Genomic DNA, 15607 nt, shown 5'->3' on the forward strand with positions numbered 1-15607 from the left:
CTGCTCTTCCCTGAGTGTGTTACATTGACAGGGTGGGGTCAGTCTGCTCTTCCCTGGGTGTGTTACATTGACAGAGAGGGGTCAGTCTGCTCTTCCCTGGGTGTTTTACATTGACAGAGTGGGGTCAGTCTGCTCTTCCCTTGGTGCGTGACATTGACAGAGTGCGGTCAGTCTGCTCTTCCCTGGGTGCGTGACATTGACAGAGTGGGGTCAGTCTGTTCTTCCCTGGGTGTGTTACATTGACAGAGTGGGGTCAGTCTGCTCTTCCCTGGGTGTGTTACATTGACAGAGTAGGGTTAGTCTGCTCTTCCCTGGGTATGTTACATTGACCTAGCCAGGTCAATCGTCTGTTCCCTGGTTGTGTTACATTGACAGAGGGGGCTCAGTCTGCTCTTCCCTGGGTGTGTTACATTGACAGAGTGAGGTCAGTCTGCTCTTCCCTGGGTGTGTTACAATGACAGAGAGGGGTCAGTCTGCTCTTCCCTGGGTGTGTTACAATGACAGAGTTGGGTCAGCCTGCTCTTCCCAGAATGTGTTACATTGACAGAGTTGGGTCAGTCTGATCTTCCCTGGGTGTGAAACGTTGACAGAAAGGGGTCAGTCTGCTCTTCCCTGGGTGTTTTACATTGACAGAGTGGGGTCAGTCTGCTCTTCCCTGGGTGTGTTACATTGACAGAGTGGGGTCAGTCTGCTCTTCCCTGGGTGTGTTACATTGACAGAGTGAGGTCAGTCTGCTCTTCCCTGGGTGTGTTACATTGACAGAGTGGGATCAGTCTACTCTGCACTGGGTGTCTTACATTGACAGAGTGGGGTCTGTCTGCTCTTCCCTGGGTGTGTTACATTGACAGAGTGGGGTCAGTCTGCTCCTCCCAGGGTGTGTTACATTGTCAGAGTGGGGCCCGTCTGCTCTTCCCTGTGTGTGTGACATTGACAGAGTGGAGTCAGTCTACTCTTCCGTGCGTGTGTTACATTGACAGAGTGGGGTCAGTCTACTCTTCCCTGCGTGTGTTACATTGACAGAGTGCGGTCAGTCTGCTCTTCCCTGGTTATGTTACATTGACAGAGTGGGGTCAGTCTGCTCTTCCTTGGGTGTGTTTCATTGACAGAGTGGGGTCAGACTACGCTTCCCTGGGCGTGTTACATTGACGGAGTGGGGTCAGTCTGCTCGTCCCTGAGTGTGTTACAGTGACAGAGTGGGATCAGTCTGCTCTTCCATGGGTTTGTTACATTGACAGAGTGGGGTCAGTCTGCTCTTCACTGGGTGTGTTACATTGACAGATTGGGGTCAGTCTGCTCTTCCCAGGGTGTGTTACATTGACAGAGTGGGGTCAGTCTGCTCTTCCCTGGGTGTGTTACATTGACAGAGTGCGGTCAGTGTGCTCTTCCCTGGGTGCGTGAGATTGACAAAGTGGGGTCAGTCTGCTCTTGCCTGGGTGTGTTACATTGACAGAGTGGGGTCAGTCTGCACTTCCCTGGGTGAGTGACATTGACAGAGTGGGGTCAGTCTGCTCTTCCCTGGGTGTTTTACATTGACAGATTGGGGTCAGTCTGCTCTTCCCTGGGTGTGTTACATTGACAGAGTGGGGACAGTCTGCTCTTCCCTGGGTGTGTTACATTGACAGAGTGAGGTCAGTCTGCTCTACCCTGGGTGTATTACATTGACAGAGTGGGGTCAGTCTACTCTTCCCTGGGTGTCTTACATTGACAGGGTGGGGTCAGTCTGCTCTTCCCTGGGTGTGTTACATTGACAGAGTGAGGTCAGTCTGCTCTACCCTGGGTGTATTACATTGACAGAGGGGGGTCAGTCTGCTCTTCCCTGAGTGTGTTACATTGACAGGGTGGGGTCAGTCTGCTCTTCCCTGGGTGTGTTACATTGACAGAGTGGGGTCAGTCTGCTCTTCCCTGGGTGTTTTACATTGACAGAGTGGGGTCAGTCTGCTCTTCCCTTGGTGCGTGACATTGACAGAGTGCGGTCAGTCTGCTCTTCCCTGGGTGCGTGACATTGACAGAGTGGGGTCAGTCTGTTCTTCCCTGGGTGTGTTACATTGACAGAGTGGGGTCAGTCTGCTCTTCCCTGGGTGTGTTACATTGACAGAGTAGGGTTAGTCTGCTCTTCCCTGGGTATGTTACATTGACCTAGCCAGGTCAATCGTCTGTTCCCTGGTTGTGTTACATTGACAGAGGGGGCTCAGTCTGCTCTTCCCTGGGTGTGTTACATTGACAGAGTGAGGTCAGTCTGCTCTTCCCTGGGTGTGTTACAATGACAGAGAGGGGTCAGTCTGCTCTTCCCTGGGTGTGTTACAATGACAGAGTTGGGTCAGCCTGCTCTTCCCAGAATGTGTTACATTGACAGAGTTGGGTCAGTCTGATCTTCCCTGGGTGTGAAACGTTGACAGAAAGGGGTCAGTCTGCTCTTCCCTGGGTGTTTTACATTGACAGAGTGGGGTCAGTCTGCTCTTCCCTGGGTGTGTTACATTGACAGAGTGGGGTCAGTCTGCTCTTCCCTGGGTGTGTTACATTGACAGAGTGAGGTCAGTCTGCTCTTCCCTGGGTGTGTTACATTGACAGAGTGGGATCAGTCTACTCTGCACTGGGTGTCTTACATTGACAGAGTGGGGTCTGTCTGCTCTTCCCTGGGTGTGTTACATTGACAGAGTGGGGTCAGTCTGCTCCTCCCAGGGTGTGTTACATTGTCAGAGTGGGGCCCGTCTGCTCTTCCCTGTGTGTGTGACATTGACAGAGTGGAGTCAGTCTACTCTTCCGTGCGTGTGTTACATTGACAGAGTGGGGTCAGTCTACTCTTCCCTGCGTGTGTTACATTGACAGAGTGCGGTCAGTCTGCTCTTCCCTGGTTATGTTACATTGACAGAGTGGGGTCAGTCTGCTCTTCCTTGGGTGTGTTTCATTGACAGAGTGGGGTCAGACTACGCTTCCCTGGGCGTGTTACATTGACGGAGTGGGGTCAGTCTGCTCGTCCCTGAGTGTGTTACAGTGACAGAGTGGGATCAGTCTGCTCTTCCATGGGTTTGTTACATTGACAGAGTGGGGTCAGTCTGCTCTTCACTGGGTGTGTTACATTGACAGATTGGGGTCAGTCTGCTCTTCCCAGGGTGTGTTACATTGACAGAGTGGGGTCAGTCTGCTCTTCCCTGGGTGTGTTACATTGACAGAGTGCGGTCAGTGTGCTCTTCCCTGGGTGCGTGAGATTGACAAAGTGGGGTCAGTCTGCTCTTGCCTGGGTGTGTTACATTGACAGAGTGGGGTCAGTCTGCACTTCCCTGGGTGAGTGACATTGACAGAGTGGGGTCAGTCTGCTCTTCCCTGGGTGTTTTACATTGACAGATTGGGGTCAGTCTGCTCTTCCCTGGGTGTGTTACATTGACAGAGTGGGGACAGTCTGCTCTTCCCTGGGTGTGTTACATTGACAGAGTGAGGTCAGTCTGCTCTACCCTGGGTGTATTACATTGACAGAGTGGGGTCAGTCTACTCTTCCCTGGGTGTCTTACATTGACAGAGTGGGGTCAGTCTGCTCTTCCCTGCGTGAGTTACAGTGACAGAGTGGGGTCAGTCTGCTCTTCCCTGGGTGTGATATACTGACAGAGTGGGGTCAGTCTGCTCTTCCCTGGGTGATTTAAATTGACAGAGTGGGGTCATTCCGCTCTACCCTGGGTGCGTTACATTGACAGAGGGGGGTTAATCTTCTCTTCCCTGGGTGCGTTACATTGACAGAGTGGGGTCAGTGTGTTCTTCCCTGAGTGTGTTGCATTGACAGAGTGGGGTCAGTCTGCTCTTGCCTGGGTGTGTTACATTGACAGAGTGGGGTCAGTCTGCTTTTCCCTGGGTCTGTGCTATTGACAGAGTGGGGTCAGTCTGTTCTTCCCTGGGTCTGTTACATTGACAGAACAGGGTCCGTGTGCCTTTCCCTGGGTGTGTTACATTGACAGAGTGAGGTTAGTCTGCTCTCCCCTGGGAGTGTTACATTGACAGATTGAGGTCCGTCTGCTCTTCCCTGGGTGTGTTACAATGACAGAGTGGGGTCAGTCTGTTCTTCCCTGGGTGTGTTACATTGACAGAGTGGGGTCACTCTGCTCTTCCCAGTGTGTGTTACATTGACAGAGTTGGGTCAGTCTGATCTTCCCTGGGTTTATAACGTTGAGAGAAAGGGGTCTGTCTGCTCTTCCCTGAGTGTGTTACATTGCCAGAGTGGTTTCAGTCTGCTCTTCCCTGGGTGCGTTACATTGACAGAGAGAGGTCAGTCTGCTCTTCCCTCGGTGGGTTACATTGAAAGTATGGGGTCAGTCTGCTCTTCCCTGGGTGTGTTACATTGACACAGTGGGGTCAATCTGCTCTTCCCAGGGTGTGTTACATTGACAGTGCGCGGTCATTCGCTCTTCCCTGGGTTCGTGACATTGACAGAGTGGGGTCAGTCTGCTCTTCCCTGGGTGTGTTACATTGACAGAGTGGGGTCAGTCTGCTCTTCCCTGGGTGTGTTACATTGACAGAGAGGGGTCAGTCTGCTCTTCCCTGGATGTGTTACATTGAAAGTGTGGTGTCAGTCTGCTCTTCCCTGGGTGTGTTACATTGACACAGTGGGGTCAGTCTGCTCTTCCCTGGGTGCGTGACATTGACAGAGTGCGGTCAGTCTGCTCTTCCCTGGGTGCGTGACATTGACAGAGTGGGGTCAGTCTGCTCTTCCCTGGGTGTGTTACATTGACAGAGTGGGGTCAGTCTGCTCTTCCCTGGGTATGTTACATTGACCTCGCCAGGTCAAACTTCTGTTCCCTGGGTGTGTTACATTGACAGAGGGGGCTCAGTCTGCATTTCCCTGGGTGTGTTACATTGACAGAGTGAGGTCAGTCTGCTCTTCCCTGGGTGTGTTACAATGACAGAGAGGGGTCAGTCTGCTCTTCCCTGGGTGTGTTACAATGACAGAGTTGGGTCAGTCTGCTCTTCCCTGAATGTGTTACATTGACAGAGTTGGGTCAGTCTGATCTTCCCTGGGTGTGAAACGTTGACAGAAAGGGGTCAGTCTGCTCTTCCCTGGGTGTTTTACTTTGACAGAGTGGGGTCAGTCTGCTCTTCCCTGGGTGTGTTACATTGACAGAGTGGGGTCAGTCTGCTCTTCCCAGGGTGGGTAACATTGACTGAGTGCGGTCAGTCTGCTCTTCCCTGCGTCTGTTACATTGACAGAGTGGGGTCAGTCTGCTCTTCCCTGGGTTTGTTACATTGACAGAGTGGGGTCAGTCTGCTCTTCCCTGGGTGTGTTACAGTGACAGAGTGGGGTCAGTCTGCTCTTCCCAGGGTGTGTTACATTGACAGAGTGGGGACAGTCTGCTCTTCCCTGGGTGTGTTACATTGACAGAGTGCGGTCAGTGTGCTCTTCCCTGGGTGCCTGAGATTGACAGAGTGGGGTCAGTCTGCTCTTCCCTGGGTGTGTTACATTGACAGAGTGGGGAAAGTCTGCTCTTCCCTGGGTGTGTTACATTGACAGAGTGAGGTCAGTCTGCTCTTCCCTGAGTGTGTTACTTTGACAGAGTGGGGACAGTCTGCTCTTCCCTGAGTGTGTTACTTTGACAGAGTGGGGTCAGTCTGCTCTTCCCTAGGTGAGTTACATTGAGATAGAGAGGTCACTCTGCTCTCCCCTGGGTGTGTTACATTGACAAAGGGGGGGCAATCTTCTCTTCCCTGGGTGAGTTACATTGACAGAATGGGGTCAGTCTGCTCTTCCCTGTGTGTGTTACATTGACAGAATGGGGTCAGTCTGCTCTTCCCTGGGTGTGTTACATTGACAGAGTGAAGTCAGTCTGCTCTTCCCTGGGTGTGTTGCATTGACAGAGTGGGGTCAGTCTGCTCTTCCCAGAATGTGTTACATTGACAGAGTTGGGTCAGTCTGATCTTCCCTGGGTGTGTAACGTATACAGTGAGGGGTCAGTCTGCTCTTCCCTGGGTGTTTCACATTAACAGAGTGGGGTGAGTCTGCTCTTCCCTGGGTGTGTTACATTGACAGAGTGGGGTCAGTCTACTCTTCCCTGTGTGTCTTACATTGACAGAGTGGGGTCAGTCTGCTCTTCCCTGGGTGTGTTACATTGACAGAGTGGGGTCAGTCTACTCTTCCCTGTGTGTCTTACATTGACAGAGTGGGGTCAGTCTGCTCTTCCCTGGGTGTGTTACATTGACAGAGTGGGGTCAGTCTGCTCTTCCCTGGGTGTGTTACAATGACAGAGTGGGGTCAGTCTGCTCTTCCCAGGGTGTGTTACATTGACAGAGTGGGGTCAGTCTGCTCTTTCCTGGGTGTGTTACATTGACAGAGTTGGTACAGTCTGATGTTCCCTGGGTGTATAACGTTGAGAGACAGGGGTCAGTCTGCTCTTCCCTGGGTGTGTTACATTGACAGAGTGAACTCAGTCTACACTTCCCTGGGTGTGTTGCAATGACAGAGTGTGGTCAGTCTTCTCTTCCCTGTGTCTATTATATTGACCGAGTGAGGTCAGTCTGCTTTTCCCTGGGTGTGTTACATTGACAGAGAGTGGTCAGTCTGCTCATCCCTGGGTGTGTTGCATTGGCAGAGTGGGGTCAGTCTGCCCTTCCCTGGGTGTGTTACATTGACAGAGTGTGGTCAGTCTGCTCTTCCCTGGCTGGTTTATATTGGCAGAGCGGGGTCAGTCTGCTCTTCCCTGTGTCTGTTATATTTGACCGGGTGAGGTCAGTCTGCTCTTCCCTGGGTGTGTTACATTGCCAGAGTGGTTTCAGTCTGCTCTTCCCTGGGTGTGTTACATTGACAGAGAGGGGTCAGTCTGCTCTTCCCTCGGTGGGTTACATTGAAAGTGTGGGGTCAGTCTGCTCTTCCCTGGGTGTGTTACATTGACACAGTGGGGTCAATCTGCTCTTCCCTGGGTGTGTTACATTGACAGTGTGCGGTCAGTCTGCTCTTCCCTGGGTGCGTGACATTGACAGAGTGGGGTCAGTCTGCTCTTCCCTGGGTGTGTTACATTGACAGAGTGGGGTCAGTCTGCTCTTCCCTGGGTGTGTTACATTGACAGAGTTGGGTCAGTCTGCTCTTCCCTGGATGTGTTACATTGAATGTGTGGGGTCAGTCTGCTCTTCCCTGGGTGTGTTACATTGACACAGTGGGGTCAGTCTGCTCTTCCCTGGGTGCGTGACATTGACAGAGTGCAGTCAGTCTGCTCTTCCCTGGGTGCGTGACATTGACAGAGTGGGGTCAGTCTGCTCTTCCCTGGGTGTGTTACATTGACAGAGTGGGGTCAGTCTGCTCTTCCCTGGGTGTGTTACATTGACAGAGTGGGGTTAGTCTGCTCTTCCCTGGGTATGTTACATTGACCTAGCCAGGTCAATCGTCTGTTCCCTGGTTGTGTTACATTGACAGAGGGGGCTCAGTCTGCTCTTCACTGGGTGTGTTACATTGACAGAGTGAGGTCAGTCTGCTCTTCCCTGGGTGAGTTACAATGACAGAGAGGGGTCAGTCTGCTCTTCCCTGGGTGTGTTACAATGACAGAGTTGGGTCAGACTGCTCTTCCCAGAATGTGTTACATTGACAGAGTTGGGTCAGTCTGATCTTCCCTGGGTGTGAAACGTTGACAGAAAGGGGTCAGTCTGCTCTTCCCTGGGTGTTTTACATTGACAGAGTGGGGTCAGTCTGCTCTTCACTGGGTGTGTTACATTGACAGAGTGAGGTCAGTCTGCTCTTCCCTGGGTGTGTTACATTGACAGAGTGGGATCAGTCTACTCTGCACTGGGTGTCTTACATTGACAGGGTTTGGTCAGTCTGCTCTTCCCTGGGTGTGTTACATTGACAGATTGGGGTCAGTCTGCTCCTCCCAGGGTGTGTTACATTGACAGAGTGGGGTCCGTCTGCTCTTCCCTGCGTGTGTTACATTGACAGAGTGGGGTCAGTCTACTCTTCCCTGCGTGTGTTACATTGACAGAGTGCGGTCAGTCTGCTCTTCCCAGGGTGTGTTACATTGACAGAGTGGGGTCAGTCTGCTCCTTCCAGGGTATGTTACATTGACAGAGCGGGGTCAGTCTGCTCTTCCTTGGGTGTGTTTCATTGACAGAGTGGGGTCAGTCTACCCTTCCCTGGGCGTGTTACATTGACAGAGTGGGGTCAGTCTGCTCGTCCCTGGGTGTGTTACAGTGACAGAGTGGGGTCAGTCTGCTCTTCCCAGGGTGCATTAGATTGACAGAGTGGGGTCAGTCTGCTCTTCCCTGGGTGGGTTACATTGACTGAGTGCGGTCAGTCTGCTCTTACCAGCGTCTGTTACATTGACAGAGTGGGGTCAGTCTGCTCTTCCATGGGTTTGTTACATTGACAGAGTGGGGTCAGTCTGCTCTTCCCTGGGTGTGTTACAGTGACAGAATGGGGTCAGTCTGCTCTTCCCAGGGTGTGTTACATTGACAGATTGGGGTCAGTCTGCTCTTCCCAGGGTGTGTTACATTGACAGAGTGGGGTCAGTCTGCTCTTCCCTGGGTGTGTTACATTGACAGAGTGCAGTCAGTATGCTCTTCCCTGGGTGCGTGACATTGACAGAGTGGGGTCAGTCTGCTCTTCCCTGGGTGTGTTACTTTGACAGAGTGGGGTCAGTCTGCTCTTCCCTGGGTGCGTGATATTGACAGAGTGGGGTCAGTCTGCTCTTCCCTGGGTGTTTTACATTGACAGATTGGGGTCAGTCTGCTCTTCCCTGGGTGTGTTACATTGACAGAGTGGGGACAGTCTGCTCTTCCCTGGGTGTGTTACATTGACAGAGTGAGGTCAGTCTGCTCTACCCTGGGGGTATTACATTGACAGAGTGGGGTCAGTCTACTCTTCCCTGGGTGTCTTACATTGACAGAGTGGGGTCAGTCTGCTCTTCCCTGGGTGAGTTACCTTGACAGAGTGGGGTCAGTGTGTTCTTCCCTGAGTGTGTTACATTGACAGAGTGGGGTCAGTCTGCTCTTCCCTGGGTGTGTTACATTGACAGAGTGGGGTCAGTCTGCTCTTCCCTGGGTCTGTGCTATTGACAGAGTGGGGTCAGTCTGTTCTTCCCTGGGTGCGTTACATTGACAGAGTGGGGTCAGTATGATCTTCCCTGAGTGTGTTACATTGACAGAACAGGGTCCATCTGCCTTTCCCTGGGTGTGTTACATTGACAGAGTGAGGTTAGTCTGCTCTTCACTGGGAGTGTTACATTGACAGATTGAGGTCCGTCTGCTCTTCTCTGGGTGTGTTACAATGACAGAGTGGGGTCAGTCTGTTCTTCCCAGTGTGTGTTACATTGACAGAGTTGGGTCAGTCTGATCTGCCCTAGGTTTATAACGTTGAGAGAAAGGGGTCAGTCTGCTCTTCCCTGGGTGTGTTACATTGACAGAGAGAGGTCAGTCTGCTCTTCCCTGGGTGTGTTACATTGCCAGAGTGGTTTCAGTCTGCTCTTCCCTGGGTGTGTTACATTGACAGAGAGAGGTCAGTCTGCTCTTCCCTCGGTGGGTTACATTGAAAGTATGGGGTCAGTCTGCTCTTCCCTGGGTGTGTTAGATTGACACAGTGGGGTCAATCTGCTCTTTTTGGGTGTGTTACATTGACAGTTCGCGGTCAGTTTGCTCTTAACTGGGTGCGTGACATTGACAGAGTGGGGTCAGTCTGCTCTTCCCTGGGTGTGTTACATTGACAGAGTGGGGTCAGTCTGCTCTTCCATGGGTGTGTTACATTGACAGAGAGGGTTCAGTCTGCTCTTCCCTGGATGTGATACATTGAAAGTGTGGGGTCAGTCTGCTCTTCCCTGGGTGTGTTACATTGACAACATGGGGTCAGTCTGCTCTTCCCTGGGGACGTGACATTGACAGAGTGCGGTCAGTCTGCTCTTCCCTGGGTGCGTGACATTGACAGAGTGGGGTCAGTCTGCTCTTCCCTGGGTGTGTTACATTGACAGAGTGGGGTCAGTCTGCTCTTCCCTGGGTATGTTACATTGACAGAGTGAGGTCAGTCTGCTCTTCCCTGGGTGTGTTACAATGACAGAGAGGGGTCAGTCTGCTCTTCCCTGGGTGTGTTACAATGACAGAGTTGGGTCAGTCTGCTCTTCCCTGGGTGTGTTACAATGACAGAGAGGGGTCAGTCTGCTCTTCCCTGGGTGTGTTACATTGACAGAGTTGGGTCAGTCTGATCTTCCCTGGGTGTGAAACGTTGACAGAAAGGGGTCAGTCTGCTCTTCCCTGGGTGTTTTACATTGACAGAGTGGGGTCAGTCTGCTCTTCCCTGGGTGTGTTACATTGACAGAGTGGGGTCAGTCTGCTCTTCCCTGGGTGTGTTACATTGACAGAGTGGGGTCAGTCTGCTCTTCCCAGGGTGGGTTACATTGACTGAGTGCGGTCAGTCTGCTCTTCCCTGCGTCTGTTACATTGACAGAGTGGGGTCAGTCTGCTCTTCCCTGGGTTTGTTACATTGACAGAGTTAGGTCAGTCTGCTCTTCCCTGGGTGTGTTACAGTGACAGAGTGGGGTCAGTCTGCTCTTCCCAGGGTGTGTTACATTGACAGAGTGGGGACAGTCTGCTCTTCCCTGGGTGTGTTACATTGACAGAGTGCGGTCAGTGTGCTCTTCCCTGGGTGCGTGAGATTGACAGAGTGGTGTCAGTCTGCTCTTCCCTGGGTGTGTTACATTGACAGAGTGGGGTCAGTCTGTTCTTCCCTGGGTGCGTGACATTGACAGAGTGGGGTCAGTCTGCTCTTCCCTCGGTGTTTTACATTGACAGAGTGGGGTCAGTCTGCTCTTCCCTGGGTGTGTTACATTGACAGAGTGGGGACAGTCTGCTCTTCCCTGGGTGTGTTACATTGACAGAGTGAGGTCAGTCTGCTCTACCCTGGGTGTATTACATTGACAGAGTGGGGTCAGTCTACTCTTCCCTGGGTGTGTTACATTGACAGAGTGGGGTCAGTCTGCTCTTCCCTGGGTGTGATATACTGACAGAGTGGGGTCAGTCTGCTCTTCCCAGGGTGTGTTACATTGACAGAGTGGGGTCAGTCTGTTTTTCCCTGGGTGTGTTACATTGACAGATTGGGGTCAGTCTGCTCTTCCCTGGCTGTGTTACATTGACAGAGTGGAGTCAGTCTGCTCTTTTATGGGTGGGTTACATTGACAGAGTGGGGTCAGTCTGCTCTTCCCTGGGTGTGTTACATTGACAGAGTGGGGTCAGTCTGCTCTTCCCTGGGAGGGTTACATTGACAGAGTGGGGTCAGTCTTCTCTTCCCTGGGTGTGTTACATTGACTGATTGGGGTCAGTCTGCTCTTCCCCAAGTGTCTTACATTGATACAGTGGGGTCAGTCTGCTCTTCCCTTATTGTGTTACAATGACAGAGTGTGGTCTGTGCGCACTTCCCTGGGTGTGTTACATTAACAGAGTGGCGGTCAGTCTGCTCTTCCCTGGGTCTGTGCTATTGACAGAGTGGGGTCAGTCTGTTCTTCCCTGGGTGCGTTACATTGACAGAGTGGGGTCAGTATGCTCTTCCCTGAGTGTGTTACATTGACAGACAGGGTCCATCTGCCTTTCCCTGGGTGTTTTACATTGACAGAGTGAGGTTAGTCTGCTCTTCACTGGGAGTGTTACATTGACAGATTGAGGTCCGTCTGCTCTTCTCTGGGTGTGTTACAATGACAGAGTGGGGTCAGTCTGTTCATCCCTGGGTGTGTTACATTGACAGAGTGGGGTCAGTCTGCTCTTCCCAGTGTGTGTTACATTGACAGAGTTGGGTCAGTCTGATCTACCCTAGGTTTATAAAGTTGAGAGAAAGGGGTCAGTCTGCTCTTCCCTGGGTGTGTTACATTGACAGAGAGAGGTCAGTCTGCTCTTCCCTGGGTGTGTTACATTGCCAGAGTGGTTTCAGTCTGCTCTTCCCTGGGTGTGTTACATTGACAGAGAGAGGTCAGTCTGCTCTTCCCTCGGTGGGTTACATTGAAAGTATGGGGTCAGTCTGCTCTTCCCTGGGTGTGTTAGATTGACACAGTGGGGTCAATCTGCTCTTCCATGGGTGTGTTACATTGACAGTTCGCGGTCAGTTTGCTCTTAACTGGGTGCGTGACATTGACAGAGTGGGGTCAGTCTGCTCTTCCCTGGGTGTGTTACATTGACAGAGTGGGGTCAGTCTGCTCTTCCATGGGTGTGTTACATTGACAGAGAGGGGTCAGTCTGCTCTTCCCTGGATGTGTTACATTGAAAGTGTGGGGTCAGTCTGCTCTTCCCTGGGTGTGTTACATTGACAACATGGGGTCAGTCTGCTCTTCCCTGGGGACGTGACATTGACAGAGTGCGGTCAGTCTGCTCTTCCCTGGGTGCGTGACATTGACAGAGTGGGTTCAGTCTGCTCTTCCCTGGGTGTGTTACATTGACAGAGTGGGGTCAGTCTGCTCTTCCCTGGGTATGTTACATTGACCTAGCCAGGTCAATCTTCTGTTCCCTGGGTGTGTTACATTGACAGAGCGGGCTCAGTCTGCATTTCCCTGGGTGTGTTACATTGACAGAGTGAGGTCAGTCTGCTCTTCCCTGGGTGTGTTACAATGACAGAGAGGGGTCAGTCTGCTCTTCCCTGGGTGTGTTTCAATGACAGAGTTGGTCAGTCTGCTCTTCCCAGAATGTGTTACATTGACAGAGTTGGGTCAGTCTGATCTTCCCTGGGTGTGAAACGTTGACAGAAAGGGCTCAGTCTGCTCTTCCCTGGGTGTTTTACATTGACAGAGTGGGGTCAGTCTGCTCTTCCCTGGGTGTGTTACATTGACAGAGTGGGGTCAGTCTGCTCTTCCCTGGGTGTGTTACATTGACAGAGTGGGGTCAGTCTGCTCTTCCCAGGGTGGGTTACATTGACTGAGTGCGGTCAGTCTGCTCTTCCCTGCGTCTGTTACATTGACAGAGTGGGGTCAGTCTGCTCTTCCCTGGGTTTGTTACATTGACAGAGTGGGGTCAGTCTGCTCTTCCCTGGGTGTATTACATTGACAGAGTGGGGACAGTCTGCTCTTCCCTGGGTGTGTTACATTGACAGAGTGCGGTCCGTGTGCTCTTCCCTGGGTGCGTGAGATTGACAGAGTGCGGTCAGTCTGCTCTTCCCTGGGTGCGTGACATTGACAGAGTGGGGTCAGTCTGTTCTTCCCTGGGTGCGTGACATTGACAGAGTGGGGTCAGTCTGCTCTTCCCTCGGTGTTTTACATTGACAGAGTGGGGTCAGTCTGCTCTTCCCTGGGTGTGTTACATTGACAGAGTGGGGACAGTCTGCTCTTCCCTGGGTGTGTTACATTGACAGAGTGGGGTCAGTCTGCTCTACCCTGGGTGTATTACATTGACAGAGAGGGGTCAGTCTACTCTTCCCTGGGTGTGTTACATTGACAGAGTGGGGTCAGTCTGATCTTCCCTGGGTGTGTTACATTGACAGAGTGGGGTCAGTCTCCTCTTCCCTGGGTGTGATATACTGACAGAGTGGGGTCAGTCTGCTCTTCCCTGGGTGTGTTACATTGACAGAGTGGGGTCAGTCTGTTTTTCCCTGGGTGTGTTACATTGACAGAGTGAGGTCAGTCCGCTCTACCCTGGGTGTATTACATTGACAGAGTGGGGTCAGTCTACTCTTCCCTGGGTGTGTTACATTGACAGAGTGGGGTCAGTCTGATCTTCCCTGGGTGTGTTACATTGACAGAGTGGGGTCAGTCTGCTCTTCCCTGGGTGTGATATACTGACAGAGTGGGGTCAGTCTGCTCTTCCCTGGGTGTGTTACATTGACAGAGTGGGGTCAGTCTGTTTTTCCCTGGGTGTGTTACATTGACAGATTGGGGTCAGTCTGCTCTTCCCTGGCTGTGTTACATTGACAGAGTGGAGTCAGTCTGCTCTTTTATGGGTGGGTTACATTGATGAGTGGGGTCAGTCTGCTCTTCCCTGGGTGTGTTACATTGACAGAGTGGGGTCAGTCTGCACTTCCCTGGGAGGGTTACATTGACAGAGTGGGGTCAGTCTTCTCTTCCCTGGGTGTGTTACATTGACTGATTGGGGTCAGTCTGCTCTTCCCCAAGTGTCTTACATTGACACAGTGGGGTCAGTCTGCTCTTCCCTTATTGTGTTACAATGACAGAGTGTGGTCTGTGCGCACTTCCCTGGGTGTGTTACATTAACAGAGTGGGGGTCAGTCTGCTCTTCCCAGGGTGTGTTGCATTGACAGTGTGTGGTCAGTCTGCTCTTCCCAGGGCGTGTCACATTGACAGAGTGGGGTCAGTCTGCTCTTTTATGGGAGGGTTACATTGACTGAGTGGGGTCAATCTGCTCTTCCCTGGGTGTTTTATATTGACAGAGTGGGGTCAGTCTGTTCTTCCCTGGGTGTGTTACATTGACAGAGTGGGTTCAGTCTGCTCTTCCCTGGTTGTGTTACATTGACAGAGTGAGTTCAGTCTGCTCTTACCTGGGTGTGTTGAATTGACTGTGTTGGGTCAGTCTGCTCTTCCCTGGGTGTGTTACATTGACAGAGTGAGGTCCGTCTGATTTTCCCTGGGTTTGTTACATTGACAGAGTGGAGTCAGTCTTCTCTTCCCTGGGTGTGTTACATTGACAGATTGGGGTCAGTCTGCTCTTCCCTGAGTGTGTTACATTGATAGAGTGGGGTCAGTCTGTTCTTCCTTGGGTGTGTTGAATTGACTGTGTTGGGTCAGTCTGCTGTTCCTTGGGTGTGTTACATTGACAGAGTGGCGTCAGTCTGTTCTTCCCTGGGAGTGAAACAGTGACAGGGTGGTGTCAGTCAGCTCTCCCCTGGGTGTGTTCCATTGACAGAGTGGGGTCAGTCTGCTCTTCCCTGGGTGTGTTAAATTGACAGAGTGGGGTCAGTCTGTTCTTCCCTTGGTGTGTTACATTGACAGAGTGGTATCTGTCTGCTCTTCCCTGGGTGTGTTACATTGACAGAGTGGGGTCAGTCTGTTCTCCCATTGTGTGTTACATTGATAGAGTGGGGTCAGTCTGCTCTTCCCTGGGTGTGTTACAATGACAGAGTGGGGTCAATGTGCACTTCACTGGGTGGGTTACATTGACAGAGTGGGGTAAGTCTGCAGTTCACTGTGTGAGTAACTTTGCAGAAGAGGTCATTCTGCTCTTCTCTGGGTGTGTTACAGTGGCAGAGTGGGGTCAGTCTGCTCTTCCCAGGGTGTGTTACATTGACAGATTGGGGACAGTCTGCTCTTCCCAGGGTGTGTTACATTGACAGAGTGGGGTCAGTCTGCTCTTCCCTGGGTGTGTTACATTGACAGAGTGCGGTCAGTGTGCTCTTCCCTGGGTGCGTGACATTGACAGAGTGGGGTCAGTCTGCTCTTCCCTGGGTGTGTTACATTGACAGAGTGGGGTCAGTCTGCTCTTCCCTGGGTGCGTGACATTGACAGAGTGGGGTCAGTCTGCTCTTCCATGGGTGTGTTACATTGACAGAGGGGTCAGTCTGCTCTTCCCTGGATGTGTTACATTGAAAGTGTGGGGTCAGTCTGCTCTTCCCTGGGTGTGTTACATTGACACAGTGGGGTCAGTCTGCTCTTCCCTGGGGACGTGACATTGACAGAGTGCGGTCAGTCTGCTCTTCCCTGGGTGCGTGACATTGACAGAGTGGGGTCAGTCTGCT

This window comes from Chiloscyllium punctatum, unplaced genomic scaffold (assembly GCF_047496795.1).
Source record: "Chiloscyllium punctatum isolate Juve2018m unplaced genomic scaffold, sChiPun1.3 scaffold_81, whole genome shotgun sequence".
NCBI lineage: Eukaryota > Metazoa > Chordata > Chondrichthyes > Orectolobiformes > Hemiscylliidae > Chiloscyllium > Chiloscyllium punctatum.